Source organism: Panthera onca, chromosome B3, assembly GCF_046562875.1.
Source record: "Panthera onca isolate mPanOnc1 chromosome B3, mPanOnc1 haplotype 2, whole genome shotgun sequence".
Classification (NCBI taxonomy): Eukaryota; Metazoa; Chordata; class Mammalia; order Carnivora; family Felidae; genus Panthera; species Panthera onca.
This window is the reverse complement of record NC_138344.1, coordinates 15,899,353-15,923,633: the sequence shown is the minus strand read 5'-3', so window position 1 is coordinate 15,923,633 and position 24,281 is coordinate 15,899,353.

The window sequence follows — 24,281 nt, the reverse complement described above, 5'->3', positions numbered from 1 at the left end:
AGTCAATGAAGCATCCGACTCTTGGGTTTGTCTCAGGTCGTGATGCTGGAGTTCATGGATTCGAGTCCCGTGTTGGGCTCTGCGCTGACAGAAGTGAGCCTGCTTAAGATTCTCTGTCTCCCTCTCTCTCGTCCTCTCCCCCAATTGTTCTCTCTCTCTCTTTATCTCTCTCTCAAAATACATAAATAAATATAGATACTTTAAAAATGACCAGTGATAGTAGGAGGGTGGTGATTCCTTTAGTTTTGTCATCTATTTCTGCCTATTTCTTTTTTATTCTTCCAATGACATTTAAAAAGAGATGAGAGAAAATGGAATGTTTTGGAAATATAGACAATTGATTCCTAATTCTTGTCGATTTGAACGATGAGAAAACACATTCAAATAAGAAAAGAAAAATCATTCAGACATCGGTTGACAACTCAAAATGGAATCCCAGAAAGGATGAAATGTGTTTCGATATATTGCTTTTCAGTTCCTCAGTGTTTAATTGCTTGTTCCATTTGATAAAAATTCCATGTTTAGAATGAGGTTACCCTGCATCTTTTCAAAAGTTTTAGAATCTGCAACTATATGATTAGTTTAATTTCTATTAAAAATCTTGCTGCCCATCTCAATTCATAGACTGTAATGACTTCTATGCCATATGAATTCCTAAAGTTTAGGTGATTCACTTATTTTTATACACTTGCCCCCACCTGAATGATGATTATATGGATACATAAACCAAATCTTATATACAAAAGATGCAATGTTATTTTATTTACTTATTTTTTTTTAGTTTATTTATTTTTGAGAGAGAGAGAGCACAAGAGAGAGAGCAGGAGAGGGCAGAGAGATGGAGAGAGATAGAATCCCAACCAGACTCTACGCTGTTAGCCTAGAGCCCAACACAGGGCTCATGAACGCAGGGCTCAGGGTTCAACTCATGAACCGCGAGATTATGACCTGAGCTGAAATCAAGCTCAGGCACCCCAAAAGGTGCTGCTATGAGCCAGGGTTATGTTCCTGAAAACCCATCTGATATTATAAAAGTAAGTAAATTAAAACACTAACATACTTTAAATGTTTAATAAGTACGCAAGGATCATTTAAGATAATAACCGTACCCTACAATTTCTTTTGAGATGACATTTCCAGCGGGAGCTGAATTTGCTGAAGATGTACAAGGAAGAAGTTAATGTGAAGGTGCAATTCTTCTTTCCCAGAGAGGCTAGACTATAGCAAGAGGCTTGTCTTGCTTCGGAAGGTTCTAGTGGCATTCAAAATTAGGGTCATCAGTTGCCTATTTACACAGACCACACAATTCCATGTAGAATGTGTATCCTTGATTAATGATCTCTAGCTCTACTGACCCAATAAGCTCTCCATTGCTGAGCTCCGATGAGTGAGGGTCTATCAATTTTATCATTTATCCAGAATATGATCTGAAACAGATCAGTGTACCTCAAGGTACCTGATGACAAGTAGGATATAGATGAACATACATTAACACTAACAGGATGCCTTTTCCCTGGCCATAAACAAGTCCAGTGTCACATGAATTTTTCCACCATGCAGGGTAACCGATTTTATTAAATTTGTTAAAGTTTATTTATTTTTGAGAGACGGTGAAAGACAGAGCACAAATGGGAGAGGGGCAGAGAGAGAGGGAGACACAGAATCTGAAGCAGTTTCCCTCTGAGCTCTCAGCACAGAGCCTGATGTGGGGCTCGAACTCACAACTGAGAGATCATGACCTGAGCCGAAGTCGGACGCTCAACCGACCGAGCCTCCCAGGTGCCCTGAAACAGATTTTATTAAAAGGGAAGACCTTTTAAGACCAGTGGTGTTTTTCTTTTCAATTAGTAGAACAAAATATTTTTAAAGCTTTTATTTATTAGTATAAAGACAAAATTATATAAATAAATGGAATACAATAATTGTTAAAGATAGTAAAGGAGGCTAACAGTTTTGAGGGCATGTAATATGCTAAATCATGTTCATACATAATTTATTTTACTTAATTTTTTTCCAACTTTACCTAATTTTTACAATATCCCAGTGTGTTAAGATTTATAATACCCCAAAGACTTATAATATACACTTTTCAAAAGTCCAGAAACATTTTTTTTAAATGCCAAAATGCAAATATTTGGTAAGCAGAAAAGTCAGAATTCGAACTTTGTGAGTTCTGATCCGAAAGCCTTTTGCTGCTACTTTCATTATCCCATGTTACTATTAAAGTCACATAGTAAGAGGGGAAAATGAGATAGTTAAAATGTGTATTTTGTTATACATAGCAAATCCAGTCACCTAATTTATGGGATGTGTACTGAGCATTGATACTTAGTTTTCTCATTTGTGTAGTCCCTTTTGCCCATGGCATAAAATGCATTATGCATAAAGAAAAATTATTAATATACAAAGTAGGCTAACTTCCTTATTCTCATTAGCTAACAAGTGTATTTTGTTAAAGCACTAACCTTAGTCTGAAATGAGAAAACTCAGAGTAACAAGTGATTAAGGAGAGGAAAAACATATTCCCCTGGTTCATCGCAAAGGATACGGTGTATTTTAACTATGTCACAAACTATAACAAAATTCAAGGAATGTTTACAAAGTGGACACATTGGCACTTATCACATCTTAAATACAATTTGTCACAAAACCTTACAGTTTCATAGAATATAGGTGATATAAGCAGAAGAGTAGCTTCCAAAGATGAGCAGATCCCAATTCACACAACTATGAATAATGTGGGCCTGTGTGGCAAAGGGAATTTGCAGATGCGATTAAGTTAAGGACACTGAGATGGGGCAATGATCTTGGGGTGCCTGGGTACACCCAATATCTATACAGAGGTCCATGAAAGAATCAGAAAAGAGGTGACCATGGAAGCAGTCAGAGTTTTCAACCAGCACCTGGCTTTGGAGGTGGAGGGAATGACCACGAGCCAAGGAATATAAGAAGCTTCCAGGAGCTGGAAAAGGCAAGCAAATTCTCCTTTTGAGCCTCAGAAGGAATGCAGTCTTGCCAACATCTTGATTTTGACCCAACAAAACCCATTTCAGACTTCTTACCTCCAGAATTATAAGATAAAAAAAATGTGTGTTGCTTTAGATCGCTATGTTTATGGTAATTCCTTACAACCTCAAGAGGAAGGTAAGACAATAGGTGAGTTGGTAAGCTAAGTTTTTTTGTTCATAATTCTTTTAGTTAAAATGCAAGGCTCTCAGTATGAGTAAAGGCACGATAACTACAGTATACTATTGCATTATCTTGCAGGGCACTTGGGCAGGTGCATCCCGTGAATACATGTATCAGTAATATGTTCAGGAATAAGTTTATTTGGCAAAAACATGAGCAAGCATTTTTGTTAATGTTCTTGTTTGATAGCCCAAGTTTCTGCTGAATGCATTCAAAATGCCTTTTGCTTAAGATAATATCTGTCCTTTCTTTGAAAATCCCATGTTTTCTGCTTTCCTCGGAGAGTCTCTTATTCCTGCTTTCTGCCTCCTAATTTCACATGTTGATGTTCTTTATGATGACATGAGCGTCCTTGCCAACATTTCTAATGTCAGTGTATCTAGCACAGTGCATGCAACACGGTAAGGGTGCGACAAATACTTTTTGAAAGCATGCAAATTAAAACAGGAAGTGTCATTTTTCTCCCATTGAATAAACCATGGTAATGGTTTAGAAGGCAACGAGAGTCAGAACAATGCCATAAATCTGACACTTCTGTTCACTTTGCTTGAGTTTTCAGTTAAAAGTAACAGAAACTCCGAAAAACAGTTTGACAACACGTAGCAAGATCTTTAAAATTCTTATATCCTTTGTCCTGGCAAGTCCACTAAAGGGAATCTAATCTAAGAATAATTATTAGATATGTACTAGAATAATTGTATTAGTGATGATGATTTACTTAATTGTTTATTTAGTTTTATTTTTTGAGAGAGAGATAGAGAGAGAGAGAGAGAGAGAATGCATGAATGGGTGCAGAGGCATGTTTGTGTATGCACAAGCAGGGGAGGGGCAGAGGGAGAGGGAGAGAGAGAATCTTAAGAGTCTCCACCCCCAGTGTGGAGCCCGTCACATGACTTGGTCTCAGATCTCATGACCATGAGATCATGACCTGAGCTAAAATCAAGAGTCAGGTGCTTAACCAACTGAGCCACACAAGTGCCCTGTGATGACTATTAATCATATGAATAGAGGTGGGGAATATTACGTTGAATAAAATAATTTTGAAAACATTTCAACATCCTAGGAAGCTGGATACAGAATTTTGCGCAGAATGATACAGTTCTTTTGTGATTTTCTTTAAACCTTTGTCAAAACTCTAAAGCTTACACAATGACTTTTATCCTTATGAATAGAAAAGTAGGTATGCAATTGACCGATCTTGCGTATGTCTAAAATTTTCAAAAATGAATTAAAATCCATTCATTCACTGAGAGGTGAAACGAAGTGTTCTGATGTCAGAATTGTACGAATTGTTGACCGGTATGAATCAGATCTGGTGTATAATTTCTATTTATTTACCGTACTTATGTAACAACAGCCAGCGACATGAGGTCCCATCAAGGTGGCTTCACTACTCTGAGCATCTATATGTAAATAAGGTATGTTGTCACAGTGCATCCGGGCCACTGGCTTGATTAGTTTTAACTGAGTTGACTCATATTTAAGCCAAGCACAAAATTTACCGTATTTGTTTACAAAATATATTGCAAACTATTTGATTCAAGTGGCTAAATCAACAGGTATCACCACAGACTACTGCTTTTCCTCAGTAATCAAATTACAGACAGCAACATGGCTTAGAATGGTGCTTAGAGCCCAGGCCTGCGACTGGCTCTATTTGTTGAACAAATAAATTTCAGGGATTTATTACTGTATATCAAATACTTATCATATGTTTACTATTTCAACTTTGAAACAAGCACCTCGAGTACCTTAAAATTTCTGAGTCTCTGCTGCTATTATATCAGATGGCGTGATAAATTCATACCAATCTGTTATTAATTACAGTAGTTACCCCTTCTCAATGGGGAAACACCCTCGGGAGCCCCCAGTGGATGCCTGAACCTGCAGAAACATACCTAGGATAACGTTTAATTTATCAACTGGCACAGGAAGAGTGTATAGACGACTGAGAATAAAACAAAACTATTGTAACAATGTACTGTAACGAAAGTTAGGAGGGTGTGGTCCCTCTTTCTCTCTCAAAGTATCTCGAGAGATGCACTACTCATCTTTCCTCTTGTGATGACTGAGGTATTGAAATACGCACCTGATGAGATGTAGTGAGTCGAACGACAGGCACCAGGACGTACCCTTAGGCTACTACTCACCTGCTGCCGTGGGTCATGTGCTTCTGGGCCGCTGTTGACCGGGGCCAACTGAAACCACAGAAAGCAAAACCAGAGATAAGGAGACATCACTGTGTAATGGAATATAAATGAACGAAACCCTAGGTTGAAACTTCGCATACGTTTGAGCCATATTTATTCACAGGTTTGCATTTCCTTCACAGATTCAGCCTACCACAAACTTCAGGGTGAAAATCGGGAAAGAATACTTGCCCTCCTGACTCTCTTCAACACCATGCAACAGGGCTTATTAATTTTCAGTCAGCTCTTGGTACCTTGCATTATGGATGCTACACAGGGTCTTTCAGAGTAGATGGATATACTCAAGGTAGTTAAGTGCAGTGCTGTAAGCATTTGGAGTGGCATAGCCCCTGGGACATATGGGAATCCACGAAAGGGGATCTACTTTGCATAGTAAAACACCACCGATGGTGGTAGACGTTATGGTTTTGCCGGAACACAAACAATTCCCCTTCTTTTGGAAATAGCACCTTGATTCCCTGGGAGAACTATGTAATGCATGGGCTTTGGAGTCACGGGGCCTTTCTGAATCTTGATCCAGGTGCTTATTTGCTGTGTGACCCTGCACAAGCCACTTCCTATCTCTCTGCTTATCGTGAATCGTCTGTAAAATGGGTATAATAATGGTTCACACATGATGGGTATATTATGAGGATTAATTGAGCAGTTACTCTAATTGTGAAGGCAATTCTCTGACACATAATAAACGCTATGCATTATTTGTTAAATTAATAGACAACATCTGTCTCTTGCATTCTGATTTCATACGGCTCTCACTCATTCCCTTGGCCAAGGGATGGCCCTGGATCTAAGCCAAATCCAATCAGGTTCACTGTTACTAAGCATCAATGTCACAATTACCCTGGTACATAAATCCGACTATTATTCTTTAGGGCAGATTCCTGGAAATGAGATTGCTGGGTAACAGATATAAAACATTTCTAAGATCTTGATACATATTGTCAAACTACTTTTCAGAGAGTTTTTAAAGCTTTATTGCAGTGCGTTGAAAGGGATTTATTCTGGGGACACCTAGAGAAATTCTCTACTAGTTTCTGAACCTTGGATCCTCAGAATAGCTCAGGTTCTATATTTCATCCAACAGTAATTTGTATTTCATTACGGTAAAGTAGAGCCATTTGTGTGTCTGTCTTTCTATTTATTTTGTATCAGTTGACCATTTTCTACTGGACTGTCAATATCTGTGGGTTTTGCTATAGTAGGATTGGCCTTTTTGTCAGTTATATAAATGGAAATACTCCCATACAGAAGATTTATTTAAGTTTATGACTTGGATTTTGAGTCATAGTTAAGACAGCTGTTCTGCATCCCAGATAATATAACACAATTTCCCGATATTTACTTAGAGTGTTTTTTATTTCTTACATTTAAATTGTGGATCCATTTATAATTCATTCTCAATTATGATGCCTGACCAGATGGAGATATTTGTGAAAGAATTCTCTTATATTTTCTTCTAGTGTTTTTTTTTTTATGTTTTTACATTTTCTTTCTAATCTTTGATCTATTTAGGACACATTTTGTTGCACATGACAATTCAGTAGACCCACCCCATTAATTCAATAATTCAGGAGACACAAACTCCAGGATCCAGAGCTCTGAATATCTTTACTGATATTTTAGTACCTTGATTGAAGTATCACTTACGATAAACTTAACTCATTGTAAATGTACAATTCAGCAATTTTAAAGTTGTTCAACCATCGCTGTTTATTTTTAATTTTTCTCTTGTTCAGTGACATTGTTCTCTTTTTAATGATCATAGAATAAAATGTATTAATTTTTTGCATGCAGGTTCATCTATTTAAACATGAGTATAGGGTTGTGTCCCCATCATTGCATCAGGAATCAGAATACTTCTATCACCCCAAAACATACAAGGGAAGGGTTAACAGACTTTGATTATGGTAGATTTTCTGTATTCCCCTTGAAGGGGTAAAATACTGATTCTGGATAGACTGAGAAATTAACCATGGATATAGTCATACATACAGCAACCAGGTAATAATCACAATATCTAACTTACCACTGAACACTAAAAATTGTTCTAATGATCCTCCTTAAAAAAAAAAGGTGGTTTTATGGTCTGAATGTTTGTGTCCCCTCAAATTCATAGTTGAGAAGCTAATGGCTAAGGTAATGATATTAGGAGATGGAGCCCATGAGAGGTGATGAAGCTATGAGGCAGGAGCCCTCACGACTGGGATTAGTACCCTTATAGAAGGGACCTCAGAGAGCTCTCTCATACTTTTTTCCAGGTGAGGGCAAAGGAAGAAGTCAGCAGTCTGAAACTTGGAGGAGAGCCCTCATCAGAACCACACAGTGCTGGCACCCTGATCTTAGATTTTCAGCCTCCAGAACTGTGAGAAATAAATTTCTGTTGTTTATAAACCACCCAGTCTGTGGTATGTTTTATTCCCTTGACTAAAGGGAAAGGGAAAGAGAAAACAAAGGCAGAGGAAATAAACAAAAAAAAAATGAGAAGATGTATATAATTCCACACACATCGGTAATTACTTTCTAGGATCTAAATACACCACTTAGAACACAGAGATTATTAGAGTGGAGACCATAACATGAACCAACTATATGTTGTCTCTAGGTAACTCACTTCCACTTTTATATAGGTTGATTAAAAGTAAAAGGATGGAAATATATGTACCTTTTCAACACTAATCCAAAGAAAGCTGGAGTAACTTTATTTAAATTTATTATCAGGAAAAGTAGACTTCACAGTAAAAAAAGAAAATTGCCAGAGATAAAAAGGGGTTGATATCTATTGATAAAATGGACAATTAATGACGAAGATACAGCAACCCTGAATGCCTATGTTCCTATCAGCTCAGCTTTAAAACCCATGAAGCAAAATCTAATAGGACTAAAAGGAGAAATAGACATATACACAATCGTTGTTAGTGACTTTAGCACACCTTTCTCAGTAGCAGAACTAGGAGACAGAAAACCAGCAGGACTATCGAAGACCTAAATGATAAATAACATCATCAATGAACTGGAGTTGACACCAAGAGACATTCCACCAAAGACCAATGGAATGCAGATTCTTCTTAGCTACACATGGAACGCGCCCTGCATCATCAAACAAACGTTTACAAACGAAAATAACTAAATCATGTAAAGTAGGTTCTCTGGCAACCCATGTGTAAGGACTTTTCCATCACTCTCTGAAGCTGCAGGATCCCATTTGTTGTCACTCCCTCTTACAAAACTCAGGCTCAGGAAATCAGTTATTTGCTCTTGTCTCCCTATGCTTGTCTTTTCTGAACAATTTATATAAATTGAACCATACAATATGTTATCATCTTTGTCCAGCCTCTGCACTTAGCATAACGCATTCGAAGCTCACCCATAATCCAGCAGGTCTCAGGAGTTTCTTCTCAATAGTAATTTCATTGTATAGATATACCATATTTTGTTCATGCATTTGTCAGTGGAAGTACTTTACATTTTTTTAAATGTTTATTTATTTTTTAGAGAGAAAGAGAAAGAGCGTGAGTGGGCGAGGGGCAGAAAGAGGGAGATACAGAATCCAAAGCAGGCTCCAGGTTCTGAACTGTCAGCACAGAGCCCGATGCGGGGCTCAAACTCACAAACTGTGAGATCATGACCCGAGCCAAAGTCTGACACTTAACGGACTGAGCCTGGCACCCAGGAAACCCTAACAGTTGAAGTACTTTAGAATGGTTTCCACTGAATTTTCATTTGTTCCAGTACCATTTAATGAAAAGACTGTCTTTTCACCAATGAACTGTCATGGAGCTTTTCTCTAAAAGTAATCAACTATAAACGTAAGTGTTGATTTCTGATCTCTCCATTGTTTTCCATGTGTATACATCACCATGTTGATAACACAACCACACTTTGATTATTGTAGCTTCATGACAGGATTTAAAATCAGATAGTGTAAGCCCTTCTACATTTTCTTCCCTCTCAAAATTGTTTAGGCGACCTTGAGTCATTTCCATTTCCACATCAATGTTAGGATCAGCTTAACAAGTTCTGCCAAAAAAAATCTTGCTAGGATTTTTATAGAGATTGTATTGAATTTTTAAACCAATTTGGAAAGAATTGCCATTTAAGCAGTATTTATTCTTCCAGTCTATGAGCATGTGTCTTCTCTTCATTTGTTTTGATCCCATTCAGAATTGTTGGAAACAATATTGCATAATTTTATTTGTTTTATTATGTATGTATGTATTATTATTTAATTTGTTCCTAAATATTTTATCTTTGGTGCTACTGTGATTGCATTATTTCTTAATTCCAATTTCAAACTGTTAGTATATAGAATTGTATGTATAATTGATATTGTCCATCAATATGCTTTTGATCTGCTGACTTTGTTAAACTAATTACTTCTACTAATTTAATAGTATATTTCTTAAGAGCTTCTAAATACAGAATCATGTCATTTGTAGGTAACAACAGTTTTACTTCCTTCTTACCAATCTTACCACTATTACAATGTTAAGTAGAAATGTAAGAGTGGACACTTTTGCCTTATTCCCGATTTTAAGGGGAAAAGTATTCAGTCTTTCACGATTAAGTTTAATACAAACTGTAGGTTTTTTATAGGTTCTGTTTATCAGGTTGAGGAAGCCCCTTTCCACTTTTAGTGTCCTGAGACTTTTCATCATAAGGAGGTATTGCATTTTGTCAAATGCTTTTTCTAAGCCTACGAAAAGAACACATAATTTTCATCTCTATTTTATTAATATGATATACATGCTGTGCATCAATGGCACACAATGGTTTAAGGTGTTTCTCAATTCAGTTCGTGAAAATTAATTAAGGATTTTGCATCTATACGCATCAGGGATATTGGTTTACAGTTTTATTTTCTTATGATGTCTTTCTCTGGCTTTGGTGGCAGAAAAAAAAAAAAAAAAGCTAGATTTATAGAAAGAGTTGTGAAGTGTCCCTTCCTCTATTTTCTGAGTTTATGAAGATTTGTACTGCTGATCCTTAACATATTTTATGGATTTCATCACTGAAGCCATATGGGTCTGGGTTTTTCTTCATGGGGAGATTTGTAATTACTAGTGTTATTTCTTTACTTGTTAGATTTATATGTAGGTTTTCTAGGGGTGCCTGGGTGACACAGTTGGTTAAGCATCTTATTCTTGATTTCCTCTCTGGTCATGATCTCTCTGTTCATGAGATCGAGCCTGGTGTTGGGCTCTGGGCTGGCGGTGTGGAGCCTGCTTAGGATTCTCGATCTCTCTGCCCCTCCCCAGCTTGTGTGCTCACACACGTTTTCTCTCTCTCAACATAAATATTTAATTTTTTAATGTTTATTTACTTTTGAGAGAGAGAGCACAAGTGGGGGAGGGGCAGAGAGAGACAGAGACACAGAATCCAAAGCAGGCTCCAGGCTCTGAGCTGTCAGCACAGAGCCTGACGTGGGGCTCGAACTCTTGAACAGCAAGATCATGACCTGAGCCTCCACCAACGGAGCCACCCACGTGCCCCATTAAACATTTTAAAAATACATCATTTATAGATTTAGGTTTTCGATTTCTTTTAAGTATGTTTTGGTTATTTGTTTGGTTATTTGGTTACCTTGGTTAAGCTTCATTTAATCTAAAATATCTAATGTTTTGGCATATAGTTTTGCATAATATTATGTTACAATACTTTTAATTTCCTGGTAGGAATGTTTCCTATTTTATTCCTGATTTTGGTAATTTGTGTCCTATTATTTGTCAGTTTAGTAAAAGTTTTTTTCATTTTATTATTTTTTTTAATTTTACTTTTATTAAAAAAATTTTTTTTGATGTTTATTTATTTTTGAGAGAGAGAGACAGAGTGAAAGCAGGGGAGGGGCAGAGACAGAGAGGGAGACACAGAATCTGAAGTAGGCTCTGGGCTCCAAGCTGTCAGCACAGAGCCTGACGTGGGGCTTGAACTCACGAACTGTGAGATCATGACCCGAGGAGAAGTCAGACACTTAACTGACTGAGCCACCTAGGTGCCTCTAAAAAATTTTATTTTTAAGCAATCTCTACACCCAAAGTGGGACTCAAACCCACAAGCCCAAGATCAAGAGTTGCATGTTCCACTGACTGAGACAGACAGGCACACTTCATTTTAAATTTTGATCTCCAAAAGCAACTTTTGATTTCTTTAATTTGATTTCTTTGATATATTTTTTGTTTGTATAATTTTTTTTTCCTTTTTTAGTTTTTAGTCTTTTCTTCCTCCTAGTCATGCTGGGTTTAGGTTTTATATCTTTTTTTACTTCTCTAAGATTAAAGTTTAAGTCACTGTTTTTAGAACTTTTTTGATTTTCTGGTATAGATATCGAATGCTATGGATTTTTCTCTAAGCACTGGTTTAAACATACTAAATAACTTTTGATATATTGTAATTTCATTCTCATTGATTTCAATATTTTTAAAAATTCCCTTTCACTTTTCTCATTAAACATAGGTTATTTAGAAAAGTAGTTTTTAATTTCTATGTATTGGGGGAGATGGCTTTCTAAGATTTTTATTTGTTGATAATTCTAATTTAATTCCATTATGATAAGGGAACATATATATAATGTATTTGTATATTATATGTGTATTTAATATATGTAAATATATATTTTAATTTACTAAGATACATTGTGGTCCATCATATGTTCTGTCATGAAGAATGCTTCGTGTATGCTTAAAAATACTGCCCATGTCCATTCTGTAGCAGTTGAGTGAAACACTGGTTTGTCAGTAAGGTTAAATTGTCTGATGGTCTTGCTCAAGTTTTCTTCCTGAATTTCCACTTATTTGTCTTCTCAATAATTGACAGTGAACAACTGATATTTCTGGCAATTATTGAATGCTTGATATCCTCCTTTAATTTGTTAGTTTCTTATTTTCTGTGTTTGGGTGTCTGTCGCTAAACGTGTACATATATTTATAGTTGTTTTTGAATTATTGATGTACTGTAATTTCCCTTTGTCTTTGGAAATTTTTAAAATTTCAACTACATTTTGAATGCAAAGAGTGTATTTTATTGGAATTATAGAATTAGTTCTTTTCTTCTTTTTTTTAAAAATTCAACATGGTGGGGGCGCCTGGGTGGCTCAGTTGGTTAAGCGGCCGACTTCAGCTCAGGTCACCATCTCGCCGTCTGTGAGTTCGAGCCCCGCGTCGGGCTCTGGCCTAATGGCTCAGAGCCTGGAGCCTGCTTCCGATTCTGTGTCTCCCTCTCTCTCTGCCCCTCCCCCGTTCATGCTCTGTCTCTCTCTGTCTCAAAAATAAATAAAACGTTAAAAAAAATTTAAAAAAAAATTCAACATGGTGATTTCTGCTTGTTGAGTAAAGATCTATTCACATTTATTATCACGTTTTATATGATTGAATTTTTCTATGCAAGTTTTCTTTGTTTTCCGTTTGAATAACATTGTTTTTATCCTTCAATTTATCCTTTAATGCCTTCTTATGGAGTAAATAAACACATTATTTTTACTTCTCTTGTGTTTTTGTCTTCAAATTAATAGACTTTGTTTCACAGAGCAGTTTTATTTAGATTTACAGAAGAAATGACTAGAATGTAAAGTTCTCAGGGGCGCCTGGGTGGCTCAGTTGGCTGAGCATCGGACTTTGGTTCAGGTCATGATCTCACAGTTTGTGAGTTCAAGCCCCCAGTTGGGTTCTGCTGACAACTCAGAGCCTGGAGCCTGCTTCGGGTTCTGTGTCTGCCTCTCTCTGCTCCTCCCCGGCTCATGCTCTGTATCTCTCTGTCTCTCAAAAATAAGTAAACATTAAAAATTTTTTTTTAAAGTAGAGTTCCTATATACTCCCTCTCCTCCCTCACACATACACGATTCCCTCCATCGTTAACATCGTGCATTGTGTGGCACATCTGTTACAATTGGTCATACAATATTAATGCATGATTATTAATTATTAATTAAAGCCCATAGTTTGCCATAGTGTGTGCTGTATAGTTCTATGGGTTTTGACAACTAGCATGTTACGTATCCACTAGTATAGTATTATACAGAATAGTTATACCACCTTAAAAATCCCGTGTTCTACCTTGTCACTGCTCTTTCCTTTCCCGTGTTATTTTTTATACATTATTTTGAATCACACTTTGTGGTTGCTCTCCAATTAATATACATCAAAGTCTACTTTGAAATAATACTAATTTACATATAGTAAAATATAGTACCTTTGCTCCACTGTGTCTCCTTTTTGTTCCTCTTCTTTTTTGTTGCTATTTATAAAAACACCCAATAAAACAGTCTTTATAATGGCCATTTTATACCAACCTATGTAGTTTTGATTTCTATTTATTTTTACTTTTTGAGGGAGCCAGAGCACAAGTGGGGGAGGGGCAGAGACAGAAGGAGACACGGAATCTGGAGAAGGCTCCAGGCTCCAGGCTCCAAGCTATCAACACAGAGCCCAACGTGAGGCTCGAACTCATGAACTGTGAGATCATGACCTGAGCTGAAGTCAGATGCTTAACCAACTGAGCCACCCAGGTTCCCCCAACCTATGTAGTTTGTAAGAGTCATGAAAAGAAATGAGAAAAACTACATTTATGGAATCTTTTACATTCAATCACATATTCATCAATTCTGGAGTTCTCATTTTTTTTTTTTTTTTTAATGTGGAGCTAAGTGGCCCTGGTATTTCCCTTCAAAACATAGGCTTATCTTTTGTGTTTCTTTTTCAGCAAGTCAGCTAGTCAAGAATTATCTCAGGTTTTATTTATCTGCCAATGTATTTGTTTTGCTTTCATTTTCCAAGGATAGTTTTGCTAGAAATAGAATCTATGGTTGACTTTTTTTTTTCCTCTTAGCATTCAGACTATGGCTTTCCACTGCCTCTGGCCTTCATTGTGTCTGATGAGAAGTCAGTTTTTCACGGTATTGTTGAAAGGGTCATTCAAATTTCAGGCTATTTTCCATTGTGTGCTTGCTTTTAAGTGCAACCAGGTTCTTTCACATATCCTCTGTTTAGATGCTATTGGCCAAATATGTGTGGCTTGACCGGCTGTGCATGGATAAGCCCTCAGCTAGCCCAGGATATATGGATACCATATCAAGAGCCATTTGACTGTCTTCCAAAACTACTTGCTACATCCTGAAGTCACGTCATCCTGAAATCTCAGGGAAATGGAGCCTCTGGCCTTTCTTATTTCCTTTCCACCAATATTACTGCTTTTACTGATAACACTCCAAGTCCGGTGGGCCCCCTTTACCAGTGGGAGGGGGGGAATTTGCTGTTTTCCTAGCCTGCTCTACCCTGTTTAAATGAGAGCACTGACAGTGTGGGAATTTGGGGTGGAGGGTAGGACCAGCCGCACCCAAAACTGTCCCAGCTTCTCACTCTTCCTCCAAGAGGTTCAGTAATTTTCGTGAACACACAGTTCTCTGTTCATTCCATGCCTTTGATTGAATTCCAGATTACTAAAAAGGTTGTTGTTGACAGGCTCATCCAGGTTTATAATCGTCTTTCAGGACAGGTTTTGTTGACCTTCTCATTCTGTCACACTGGGACTTGGTCTCAGGAAGAGAAAATTTTTGTCAAAAGAGAAATTTTAAAATACAGCACAACATAAAAACCCCAAGACAAAATCTTCCCACTGCCTTCCGAATTAGGTCTATACTCCCAGTCCAAGTTTATGGCTCACCCCTTTGATACCTGCCTGCCTTTAAAGCCTTGCCTTTCATTTTGAGGCTGGCATGGGTGAAGACAACTCAACATTTCTCTCTTTTCTCTAGAAACCACCCTCTTCTAAAAAAGAAAGAAAGAAAGAAAGAATCCTATTCTTAAACCTAGATAGCTTTCTATCACACCACATGGAAATCCCTTAAGGATTCCTCTATTATTAATTACTTCTATGCAGAGGGGTTCCTCGGTGGCTTCGTTGGTTAATCGTCCAACTCTTGATTTCAGCTCAGGTCATGATCTCACTGTTCGTGAGTTTGAGCCCCATGTCAGGCTTTGTACTGACAGTGCGGAGCCTGCTTGAGGTTCTCTCTCTCTTTCTCTCTCTGCTCCTCCCCCTCCCCGTCAAAAAATAAATAAATAAACACTTAAAAATAATTACTTTGATGCAGAGTATAATCTCCCCACATTATAACAGTATCCCCTTGAGGGCAAGGGCTATGCTTTGCACATCTTCTCCCAAAATGAGTCTAATTCAGATCCTGAAACAGGAAAAGCCTCACTAAGTGTTTATTTCAGGAAACAAGCCATGAAAATGATGTATTTTCCATTGAGAAGAAGTAATAGAGGGTTTGGGGTCCATTAGAATAAAAGAAATGCTGGAAATACAGGCTTTATGAAGTTCAAGATCTTGGTCTTTACTTCTTTACCAAGGAGGCGACTTCATTAGTTGTTAACAAGCATGGAAAAGGAGGGGTTGGAGCTTAAATGTGTTTGAAACAGCCCGGACTGAGGGAAAAACCAGATTTGGATGAGAGAATAATGAAAGATGACAGATGGCCTTCAGAGCAGAACAGCATGAACACCCAGAGCAGGGGTACCATGGGCTCCCTTTACACTCTGGGAAGCACATAAAGTAATCTTGAATGGAAGGGGGCATTTATTTTTTTATTTTTTACCTTCTTTTTTGATTTCTTTAATTCTTCTCTTTTTTTTTTTTTTTTTTGAAAGAGAGTGAGTGAGAGAGAGAGTGGGGGAGGAGCAGAGAGAGAGGGAGACAGAAGCCCAAGCAGGTTCTGTGCTGTCAGCACAGAGCCTGATGGGGAGCTTGAATCCACGAACCATGAAATGATGACCTGAGCCAACATCAAGAGTCAAGACGCTTAACCGACTGAGCCACCCAGGTGCCCCTCCTTTTTCTTTATTACATTCACATTTATAATGAGTTGCACAACTGACAGTGAGATTAAAATCTCCTGATACGTGTTCATGTTATTCAGTTCCAATGAATTGTTTTAGAATCTTTCCTTCCTTCTCTGATTGAATGATTATGTGCATTGGAGGCGTACCTGGGTGACTCAGTCGGTTAAGCATCCGACTTTGGCTCAGGCCATGGTTTCAGGTTGGTGAGTTCGAGACCTGTGTCGGGCTCTGTGCTGACAGCTAGGAGCCTGGAGCCTGCTTTGGATTCTGTGTCTCCCTCTCTTTCTGCCCTCCCCCGCTGGCACTCTGTCTCTCTCTCTCTCTCTCAAAAATAAATAAACATTAAAGACTAACAGCTTGTATCCACTTAAAAAAAATGATGTGCATTGGAGAAAATTTCCTGGTTTATTACTAATCATACACTAACACTCGGTCCATTTTATGTTACCATGAACAAAGTTTACAACTCACACTTGTGAAAATGTGTCCTTTGATATACGTCATCCATTTTCACTGACCTATATATATCAGAATAAACTCAGATAATTATTTTGTTCTACTTTAAGGTAAAACTTATACCCTTGTAACGACTGAAACACTTAGTTCAATCTTATTTGTCCCTTGTGAGAAAAAATGCGGATTTTACTCCTCACTCCATCATTCACTTAGTTTATGGCTTGCATAATTTTTCTGCTTTCCTACTATATTTCATACTAGTCAATTTAAAGATCTCCTGACCTGACGGAGCCTATGCTTGCAGCTTGAAGTTCAAAACACTCAATAAACCACAAATGGGCATAGAAACCAGAGATATGCACTTTGAAAAATTAAACAACAAAATGTCTTGTCCTTTGCTACCATAATCCCTTTCTTTCTGTTATCCCTACTCCCCCTTATTTTTGTCCATAAACCTTATTTTGGCATCTGTTAATATTTGAATAATTCCTAATTTTGATTAACACTCTTTAGCTCCAACCAAATGGTTGCCCAGGGTGCAATTTCCTGGACATTAAAGAAGGGGGTTATGTTAAGAATCCAGTCTACAGCTTAAAAATAGAATTTTGAGAAGCACTTCAGTATCATCCTGGAAAAATGACACTGCGTCTTGTAGTAGGGCCATAAGGGGACCAGGGAAGTGTTGGCAGAGAGCCAGAGTTTTGTGTTAACTTCAAGAGCAAGGGTGATTTTTAATGCTTCAACATCATTCATGAAATATTACATATATAATTTGTACTCACAATAACAAGCACGCTCTCCAAGGAAACATTAAAATAAATAGCTTCTTTAACTCTTTTGTACCTTGATCGTATCTTATTTTGATGAACCCATAAAAAGGGAAGGTAAGATTGATGTTGGACAGATCAGTAGGGCAATCATGTAGTTTATTACATATTTATGACGCTGAAAGATCAAAGGATGTTTTTATGCACATAACTTGGCAAACGTATTTTGCCACGTTCAGATACGTTCCAAGTGGCTTCAGTGGGGAAGTGAAAAGATCTGGCGCTTTGCCTGTAATGCTATTTGGCAAGACGTTGAATGATGGTGGGATTTGAGAACGCAGTAACATACTGTATTACATGTATATGTGTACACATTCTATATATGTGTGCATACATTCACTGGTATATAGGAAATGTGCGACTGTATACACGCTCTATGTAAATATGCCAAACTACATAATCAGAGGGACTGGATAAGAGAGTGGTATTTGTATGCACCAATCAGCTATACATTTGGACGGACTTTGCCCTATCCTTTCTCCTCAAAACCCTTACAAGAGAATTGTAAACAAAAATGTTACCGTTAATCCCCTATAGATTTTTTAATGTATGTTTGTTAATAAAGTCCTGTGTTAACTGGACCATGTTAGCCAAAATGTTAACTGTCTAACATTTTGAAGCCTGTGCCAATTGACCCCTTTGCACTGTATGGGCAAGGATGTCGCAAGAGCTGTGGCTCCTGCCCCACAGACGGGGGCCTCCCAGCCTTTCGGAACCTAGAGATCTTTCCTTACTCCCCGCCTTGTTCCATTTTGTTTCACGTGTGACATATGTGAGTGTGTCGTGGGTGATTCAGTCTGGATGTTCCTTAGCCATTACAAATTCAATTACTCCGATTTCCAAGAGGTCTAGCCTCTCCTTAACAAAAATACTTTTGGTTTAAAATTAGAATTTGAAGGGGTGCCTGCCGCGGCTCCGTCGGTAAAGCCTCTGACTTTCGATTTCTGCTCAGGTCACGACCTCACGGTTTGTGAGGTCAGAGCCCCACGTGGGGCTCTGACCTCACAGGGCGGAGTCTGCTTGGGATTCTCTGTCTCCCTCTCTCTCTGCCCCTCTCCCACTTACTTTTTCTCCAAAATAAATAAACATTTAAGAAGTTATAATTTGCAAAAAAACCCATAAATTTTTATTAAATTTCCTATATTCAAATCATAGGTTTTCTCTTACTTCTTAAATATCAATAGATTGTTAAAATTAGACCATCTCAGGAGTTTTTCAAAGCATGGTGCAAAGAACACATGAATCATTTGGATGACTGGGGGGGGGGCACTTTAGAAAGAATGCCTTGGTGAAATACATTTGAGACATTTGGGTTAAACAGTGTTAAATGACTTCCTATAGTACAGACAGTAGGGTGTTAGAAATTTCTAGTAAACTACTCCAGCATTTCCCCAAATGATCAGAGTCAGTAATACTTTGTGCATTGTGTCAAGGGCATTGCACAGAATGCACTCCAGTAAACATCTGATTATCTGATGGACTCGCTTTTGAAATCATAATTTATAATATACTTACTTCTAGTAGTTGAGTATTTACACCCTCGTAGTTATTTTACTATTTGCTTAAGTACTCTTATCAAATCCTTAAAACATTCTACAGATGAGGAAAGTCAAGCAGGGAATACATGGCTAGTGGCAGAGATAGGATTTGACTGAGCCCTTTGTCCAATGTCAAGGGTGCTATTTTAAATCATATTGAAATAATCTTATTGTCTTGGAATATTTTTTTAAAGTACTGGTCTTCACTAAATCAGACATTATGAAGTAGTTTATTTATAAGGAAATAGTCTAGACTATTTATTCTGTTCCATTGTTTTATACTCCTATTTTTATGTCAGTACTATGCTGTTTTGTTTATTATATCTTGGTAGTAAATTTTGAAATTGGGTCGTATGATGCTTCAAACTTTGTTCTTTTCACTCAAGAGTACTTTGGCTATTATTCACAGTCTTTTGTGGTTTCATATGAATTTTAGGGTTATCTCTTCTATTTCTGTGAAACATGCCAATGTAATTTTAATAAAGATTGCATTGATCCTTTAAATTATTTTGGATAGTATGGACATTTAAAACTATTAATTCTCCTAGTTCATGAACATGGGATATCTTTCTATTTGTTTGTGTCTTCTTCAATGTCTTTCATCAATGTTTTATAGCTTAGAGTGTACAGATATTTCACCTCTTCTGTTAAATATTTTTTAATAAGTATTTTTTTTTTCTTTTTGATGCTATTGTAAATGGGATTACTTTCTTTCTTTTTTTTTTTTTTTTGGGTGTTTTGCTGTTAGCATATATAAAATTCAATTGATACTTGTCTGTTGATTTTGTATCCTGAAACTTTACTGAGTTAGCTTTTAAGATCTAACAGTTTTTTGGCAGAATCTTTAAAGTGTTCTATATAAAGAACGCTGCAGAGACAATTTTACTTCTTCCTTTATGATTTGGATGCTTTTTATTTCTTTTTCTTATCTAATTATCTGGCCAGGACTTCCAGTACCACCTTGAATTAGAGTGGTGAGAGTGGGCTTCCCTGTGTTGTTCCTGATCTTTTCACCATTGAGAATGGTGTTCATTGTGGGCTTGTCTTATAGGGTCTTTATTATGTTGAGTTACATTCATTTTATTCCTAATTAGTTAAGAGTTTTTATCAAGACTGGATGTTGATTTTTGTCAAATGCTTTTTCTACATCTATTGAAATGACCACACATTTTTTGTTATCTGTTCTGTTAATGTGGTATATCACATTTATTGATTTGTGTATGTTGAATTATCCTTGAATTTAGGGATAAATCCCACTTGATCATGGTGTATGATCATTTTGATGTGCTGGTGAATTCCATTTGCTAGGATTTTGTTGAGGATTTTTTGCATTTGTGTTCATCAAGAATATTGTCCTTGAGTATTGTCCTTAATTATCTTTTCTTATGGTGTCCTTATCTAGCTTTGGAATAAGGGTAATGTTGGCCTCATAAAATGAGTTTGGAAATGTTTCCTTCTCTGCAAAATTTTGGAAGAGTTTAAGAGAGTGCACCAGTGAAGAATCAGACCTGTACTTTGATTAGTGAGTCAATCTCCTTATTCATTATTGGTTTGTTCAGATTTTCTATTTCTTCATGAATCAGTCTTCATATATTATATTATATATTTCTAGGAATTTATCCTTCTCTTCTACATTATACAACTTGTTAGTTTACAGTTGATCACAGGAGTCTGTTATGATCTCTATTTCTGTAGCATCAGTTATAATGTCTTCTCTTTCATTTATAATTTTATTTTTTTGAATCTTGCTCTTTTTCATAGTTCATCTAGCTAAAGTTTTGTCAAATATGTTTGTCTTTTCAAGAAACCAACTCTTAATTTCATTGAAGTTTTGTTTTTCTAGTCTTTGTTTTAATAAAATAAGGCCCTTATCCCACTCCATACACACAAAATCAACTCAAAATGAATTAAAGATTTAAATATAAGATCTGAAACCATAAAACTATAAGAAAAAAACACACAGGGAAAACTTTTGATATTGCTCTGGAGAATTAATTTTGGATATAATCCCAAAGCACAATCAACAGAACCAAAACTAGAAAAATGGGATTGCCTGAAACAAAAATAACTCTGTACAGCAAAAGAAACAATCAAGAAAACGAAGAGATAACCTATGGAATGGGAGAAAATATTTGCAAATCCTGCATATGATAGAGGTTAATATCCCAAATATACAAGACACTCAAACAATTCGATAGCAAGAAAACAAATAACCCTACTAAAAAAAATGGGCAAAGCACCTGCATAGATATTTCTCAAAAGAAAACATACAAATGGCCCACGTCATTGGTCATCAAGGAAATACAAATCGAGATCATAATGAGATATCACCTTCTGCCTTTTAGAATGACTATAATCAAAAACACAAAAGAAAACAAGCATTGGCAAGGATGTGGGGACAAGGGAATCCTTGTACACTGTTGGTGGGAATGTAAATTGGTGCAGTGATTGTGGGATACAGTATGGAGTTTCCTCAAAAAATTAAAAATAGAACTAATATATGATCTGGCAATCCCAATTCTAGGTATATATCCAAAGGAAATGAAACCATTATCTCAAAGAGATACCTGCAGTCTCACATTTATTGCAGCATTATTCACCATAGTCAAGATATGGAAACAAGCCAAATGTCTATTGACAGATGAATGGATAAGGAAGAAGAATGGATAAAGAGGATCTCCCTCTCTCTTTATATATATATATATATATATATATATCACATTATAATTTCATTATATTAAATATATATGTGAGTGGAACAGAATATTTTTCAGCCATGAGAAAAAAGGAGATCCTGCCTGTGAAAAGAAAATGGTTGAAACTTGAGGACATTATACTAAGTGAAAAAAACATGGAGAAAGACAAATATTGTATGATATCACTTATATGTGGAATTAAAAAACAAAAGCCTCATAGAGGCAGAGAATAGAATGGTAGTTACCAGAGGCTGGGTGGTGGGGAGTGTAGAAACGGGGAGATGTTGGTCCAAGGGCACAGAGTTATAATTACATAAGATGAAATACATCTTGATATATAATGTACAGGCAGGATGACTAATATTTAATAATACTGTATTGAACACTGGAAATATACTAACAGAGGAGATTTCAGGTGCATTCATTGCACACCAAAAGTGGTAATTCTGTGAGGAGTTAATATGTCAATAAGCTTGGTTATAATAATCATCTCACTATTTGTATATCAAATCATCAAGTAGTATACCTAAGATATATACAATTTATGTAAAAAAATCCATAAATAAATGAGAAAAAAGGATGATAAAAGTTTCTATGAAATTTCATACTACACGTGTGTATAAACATTAAGACTCAGACATTTTTAGTTTGCCAAATTTGCTCTTGAACATCATTTTGTCCCTGAAGACTAACCCCAAGTCCATGTTTGAAAGCAAAATCTCTTCTTAAAATATGCTAGGTAAGTGCCATTGCTTACGTTTGAGCTTTATGAGCTTGAAAAAAGAATAGTAATTTCTGATTACGATTTAATGCAACTTGATTGATTTGTAAAGCTGAAGAAGGAAAATGTCAAAATGTGCTAATATATACAGAACCTGCCAACACCATGGAGAGACGTATCGGCATTACCTGGAGCTAGAGCAATTCAGGGCTTATCGCTGCATGAATGTTGCCATCATACGTAAGACATCTTTAATGCGTGTGTGTGTGTGGTTGGGGGGTGGGGGTATGTGGCATCTACTTAAGATGTGCTTCATGCCCTGATTATTTGCAGAATTAAAAAAAAAAAAACACACAGAAAGACAACCTAGGAAAAACTTCTGCTCTCCGATGATTGAATTTGTGTTATCCTGAAAAACTATTATTTACGGTTATAAATTTGGGGCCAAGTGTAACCAAATATGTGTGGGACTTGATATCCTATTTCTAAAATAAAGTTATTATGAGTGATCTTTTCTCTCTCTCTCTCTCTCTCTGTTTTGTTTTTTGGTTCACTTGATCCCATTTTCGCCAAATTCCAGTCGGATTTATACTCAAATGGGTACTCTAATGATTGATTGATTGATTGATTGATTTTTTTAATGTTTTATTTTTTTCTGAGAGAGAGAGACAGAGACAGAGACAGAACACAACCGGGGGAGGGGAAGAGAGAGAGGGAGACACAGAAGCGAAACAGGCTCCAAGCTCCAGGCTCTGAGCTATCAGCACAGAACCTGATGCAGGGCTCGAACCCACGAACCATGAGATCATGACCTGAGCCAAAATCTTATGCTTAACTGAGTGAGCCACCCAGGCACCCCCTCTAATAGATCTTTTAAGAGTAGATAGCAGCTGAAGCTTCACTGAAGGAACCCCTGGCTAAATCCTTTGAAATAACATATATCTACATGATTATTTAGCAATTGAGAGAGTATTAGCACTTACAAAAAGTCAGGTTTTAATTGTTTTCTCTTTTTTTTTCAGTAAAAATATCCTCTGATGAAAGGGTTTCTCTTAATATGATTTAAGTCTTTCCTAAATAGATCAATTCAAGTAGGGTGTCCCTACCTTCGACAAGAACAGTGGAAATGCTACGGTCTTTAAGAACTTGGACTCTGGACCCAGATTGCTTGGGTTTGAAGACTGACCTCTTGTTAGTCTGTTGCTTGGGTGACTTATTTCACATGGGTGGACATAATCTGATAACTATGCTACATGAATTTTAAAACTAATAGAGTTCGCCAGAGAGTGACATTCCTGGACCACTTCCCCCATCATGGACCCGTCAAACACTTGTCTGGTGCCTTCTAGAGGCTAGATTCCACAAGAGATGAACTAGACTTACCTGCCTACAGACTGGCAAGGACCCTACACTCAGGGATACTATTGTATTATGCTCGTCAGGAATCTTTTTTTTTTTTTTTTTTTTTTTCAACGTTTTTTATTTTATTTTTGGGACAGAGAGAGACAGAGCATGAACGGGGGAGGGGCAGAGAGAGAGGGAGACACAGAATCGGAAACAGGCTCCAGGCTCCGAGCCATCAGCCCAGAGCCTGACGCGGGGCTCGAACTCACGGACCGCAAGATCGTGACCTGGCTGAAGTCGGACGCTTAACCGACTGTGCCACCCAGGCGCCCCAGGAATCTTGAACTCTTAACTCTTAAAATTCTCCCTTTCCCATTGTAAGAAAGAAAGAAAGAAAGAAAGAAAAAAGAAAGAAAGAAAAAGAAAGAAAGAGAAAAAAAGGAAAAGAAAGGAAGGAAGGAAGGAAGA